Source organism: Diachasma alloeum, unplaced genomic scaffold (assembly GCF_001412515.2).
Source record: "Diachasma alloeum isolate Michigan unplaced genomic scaffold, Dall2.0 Dall_scaffold_00530, whole genome shotgun sequence".
Taxonomy (NCBI): Eukaryota; Metazoa; Arthropoda; class Insecta; order Hymenoptera; family Braconidae; genus Diachasma; species Diachasma alloeum.
Window position 1 is genome coordinate 196,491 of NW_021680662.1, and position 5,257 is coordinate 201,747.

Genomic DNA, 5,257 nt, shown 5'->3' on the forward strand with positions numbered 1-5,257 from the left:
TCACTTGGGACACACCACTTCCAAAGGAGTATGAAGATCAATGGACAAGCTTCAGAGAGAACCTCAACCAACTGAATCAAGTCTCAGTGCCAAGGTTGCTGAGACTCTCATCGGAGACATCGAGCATCCAGATCCACGGGTTTGCAGATGCGTCAACAACAGCCATGGGCGCAGTAGTGTATATTGGCACCAAGCAAATCAACGAACCAGCATCAACGGTTATGGTATGCGCTAAAACAAAAATAGCTCCCCTCAAGCGCATGACCATCCCTCGACTCGAGCTAACAGCAGCACTCATGCTTACTCAACTAGTAGTTGCAACTCAGCAGATGCTGGAACTCAACGAAGTAGACACGTATCTATGGTCTGATTTAAGTGTAGCCCTAGCTTGGATCAAGAGTCACCCATCGAGATGGAACGATTTCGTCCAAAACCGTGTCATCAAGATCCAGGAATCCCTTCCAGACGCTACCTGGAGGCACATCAGCGGTAAGGAAAATCCAGCCGACTGTGCATCCAGAGGACTATCACCACAGGAGCTAGCAGAACATCAGCTATGGTGGTCAGGCCCTGAGTGGATAAATCAGGAACCTGAAAACTGGCCAGTGTCACCATTTGACTCTCCAGCCGAAGCATCAACAGAAGCAAGGCCAACTTCATCACATCAGACATCTATCAAGATCAACGCCGTAACAGAGCTCCTCAACAGATACTCAACACTAGCCAAGGTCCTCTAAGTAACAGTNTACTCAACACTCGCCAAGGTCCTCCAAGTAATAGCCACCTTGAACCGAGCCATCGACAGGTTGCGAAGACAGCCAGTCCCTCAAACACCGGTCCTAACCTCTAGAGAACTCAACGAAGCCAGACTTTTGGATAAAAATTACGCAATATCAATATTTTGCATTTGTTCACAGGCTACTTGAGAGAGACCATCAAATACCACGGAGTCATCCACTAGCAAAGCTGACTCCAACTCTAGACAATGAGAGCATCATCAGGCTAGGTGGCCGCCTTAAGAATTCTCAACTAGACCCTGACAAGATTCACCCAATTATCCTGCCTCGTCAATCTCGCTTAACAACGTTGTTCATCGAAGAAGCTCACCGAAGGACACTCCATGGAGGAACTCAACTCACTCTAGCCCACACACGCCAGAAGTATTGGATCATCGGCGGCAGATGCACTGTGAGAGCATATATCTCACGCTGCCCTGCCTGCATCCGACATCGTGGACGACAGGCCCAGCAACTAATGGGCCAACTGCCTGCAGTGAGAATATCACCTTCACGAGCATTTCTCCATACGGGGGTGGACTATGCCGGCCCATTCCCCATTCTCAAATGGCGACCCACAAATGCCCAACCAACTAGCGTTCATATTGCAGTATTTGTGTGTTTCAGTACATCAGCAGTCCATTTAGAGCTCGTTTCCAGGCAGACAACAGACGCATTCATCGGAGCCTACAAGAGATTCACCGGAAGGAGAGGCATCCCCGAGGTTATGTACAGTGACAACGCAACCACGTTCGTTGGCGCCTCAACAGTCCTCAACAAGCTGTACAACCAGCCAACCAGAGAGAATCAACAGATCCAGGCTGCTCTCGCCACCAACGGGACTCAATGGAGCTTTTCACCACCGAGAGCTCCCCATTTCGGTGGCAAATGGGAGGCAGCGGTCAAATCAACGAAATATCATTTTAAAAGAGTACTTGGGTCGACGACATTCACCTACGAGGAACTCAACAGCATTCTGATCCAGATAGAGGCCTGCCTCAACTCCAGGCCAATCACACCCATGTCAGATGACCCAGAAGACCGCCAAGCACTCACCCCAGGTCACTTCCTAATGGGTGAGCCTCTACAGGTGATTCCAGAGCCATCAATCATCAATGAGAACCCCAGCAAGCTGCAGAGATGGAATCTGATCACCCAAAAAATACAGCAGTTCTGGTCCAGGTGGTCCAGAGAGTGTCTTCAAAGATACCAAGCTATCTACAAGTGGAATCAACGATGAGAGAACGTCAAAGTTGGAGAGATGGTCCTGATGGTCGACGAGGATTATCCACCAGCAAAATGGTCACTCGGTAGAGTAGTGGCAGTTCACCCAGGAGAAGATGGCCTCGCAAGAGTTGCAACCATCAAAACATCACGAGCAGTAGTACCAACTCGACCAGACGGTACCCCCAGCCTCGAGAGAATCACCAGTACCAGCATGACATTTATCAGACCCATCACCAAGCTCTGTCTTTTACCGACAGACCCTCCACCAGCAGAACATCCCCCAGAAGACGATCCCGAGCCAGTCAACGAGTAATTATCGCAGAGAAGCAGCAGCAGAGAAATTCAACGCACAATTCATCATCCCTGATGATGAATGGCCCCCGGGATGTTTGAAATTCAGCTATTCAAACTAGTCAAACGGTTACCGGGCTCAACGAATTTCTCGAGAAACTTCGGGACCCGTCGGGATGACGGTCAGCTACGAAGAAAATCGCCGAAAAAGAAGTAGTATCGCTCTAGCCACCGAGAGAGTCACTCTAATCATAGTTTTGTATTGCCATAACCGCTCTATCGAGTACATCACCGGAGTACATCGACGCGATATATTTAAGTCTAGCGCTTCGTACAGCGTCTCTATTCAATTCAATTCAATTATCAATTAATTGAGTGAATTGTCAAGTTCAATATCGAGAGAATTTCAAGTGCAGTGCATTTTTCAAACAATCATTTTTATTGACTTATCGAGCAACTCAACAGTGTAATAATATTAATTTATCAAGACGCGTGGGTTATTCCACAATAAAGTACTTCAACAGTGTGGTTATATAATTCCGCGTGTTTTAATTTTCCACCTCCTTCCACAATTCCACTTTTTTCCCAACGGGCATCTCAATTTAGCTTCAATCTCAAACAGGGTCATAAGAAGAATTTCGCAATCTCTCTTAGATCCCGAGATATTGACAAAAAACTGACTAAAAGTCAAAATCGATTTAACCGGTTTACCTCTTCGCTACTGAATGTACGCGATTACAAATCGCGATACGTGCTAGCGTATCGGCCAAGTCCCGCCTGTTAACCTCACAACAAAACGACGAGAGCTACCGGATGTCTATACACGATCCAACTTCCCCTTCCACTACCTTCAACTGATTTTTCATCAGTTAATAAAAAATGCCACTATTCAGACGAAAACTGTCCTTATAGTTTCCCTATATAAATCACCAATCCGCTTTTCACTGACGCAATTATTAATTTGATTCGTTCAATATTTACGGAGTTATGTACATAGCAATGAACTGGTATGCAGATTTTTCTCGTTTCCATTATCTTCGAAACGAAAAGGGTCAGACTTGAGCCATCAAGTTGGCAGCGCAACTTGAATTCCTATTTTTCGCATCACAGGAATTGCCAACAGTGTCTTACCATGGAGAATAGAGGGCAGGAGGCCAAACCATGGACATATAATACATAGATTGCGGGTTCCCTATCCCTCCTGTGTATTGAAAAAATACGAAACGGACAGAGAGTGTTGCGTTTGTCGCCGGTTACCTTCTCTGTCGAACGGTGCCGTAGAGGGGTATGGTCGCCATTGCATAGTGAACGTATCCTCCACTCCGTGACAGTTCGTGCTCCACTCTGAGAAATATTTGACAAAGGGAGGGTTTTCACTCATTGCGGACAGTCCGCAAATGACAGCGACTCGTCCGCTAGAGTCAGCGATAGGGACGGGCGATTAGCCTTGATATATCAAAGTGTTCGATATTGTATATCGGTATACCGATATCTTTGATGACTTATATATCACTATTTGATAATTTTTTGTCAATATCGAAGTTTAGATTTGTTTCTAATTTTCCAGAATTTCGGAATAGAAGAAATTAAATGTTACCAAGTGTTACGTCAAAATGGCAGAAAAAAAAAATTTGACGCAACTTTTCACTCCCATTAATTTGTGAGGACCTGAAGGGTCACTCCCAGTTGGTTAGGAGAAAAGAACAAACAACAAAAAAATTTACGTTTACTATGCTTGGGAAAAACAACTCTGACTAAATTCCTACAAGGAACTATTGAGGAAGATGAGGAGAATAATAAAAAAAAAGAAAAATGTTGAGCTTGAAAGTGACTCTCGAGAGTCTATCTTTCGAAGGAAATTGATTATAATTTCAAACTTACAATTGTTGGTTCCTGGTAATCCCAACTGGTACACAATGCCGGATTTTCCAACTTAACTAAACACACACACACTTTGTCACAAGCACACCACAAAAAGAAATAAAATGTTGTCTCGAAGGACAATACAAAAAGAAATAAAACTTTGTCTCGAAGGACAATACACAAAGAAATAAAATTTTGTCTCGAAGGACAAGGAAGGTCTTGATGACTGAAATTTTGACTTGAAGAGTCACGGTGGAACCGAGAAGCAAACCGACGCAGAAGTGGTTTTGCTTCCTCAGTCTGAGGGTGTGTCCTCAGATATGAGGAGGGAAAATTCGGGGACCAATGGTCAGTGACCTTGGGACCCGACCCTTCACACCCCATACTCCAGTCTCAATGTTTCAGGGCTAACTCCGACCCTCCACATTGGACATTGAAAATGTGCGCGGATTTTTCCAATCCCAAATTACCAATGAGGATTGTTTCGGGAGGTCCCATTTTCTCCTTCCACAATTCTCAACTTTTTCTGTTAAAATATTTTTCTAAACAATTACTACTTCTAATTTCTAAAGTTTATATAAAAATAAAATACAATAATATATATATATATATATGTTTATTTATATATGTTTATTTCTAATTAATTAAATGGAATGAATTTTGGCTCTTGATTCAAGCCAACTTAAACCTGATCCTGATAAAGGGAAAACTCGAAATTCATATATTTATTATAATTCGGGTTGAGTCAAGAATTAATAACCAAAGGAAAACATTACATGAATTGATGGGGGAAAAACCCGAGTCTGAATGCTCGAATGAAATTGAATAAATTGACGAATTGATTGAATGGATTCACTCCGAAGCAGGAATATTATTTATTAAAATTGATGCTAATCCTTCTTTCGAGTTACAATGATTCAAAACTATAGGTTTGAATCATCATAACGAAGAGATTTTTATATTAAAGTGATTGTCAAAATATTCCCAACGGGAGGAGACAAAATTTGTAAACTTTAAAAAATAATTTTTAAACATTTTTTAAAATTGTCAGCAAGATTTATTACTTCCTGTTGCTGAGAGAAACTCAAGCGAACCCCTCA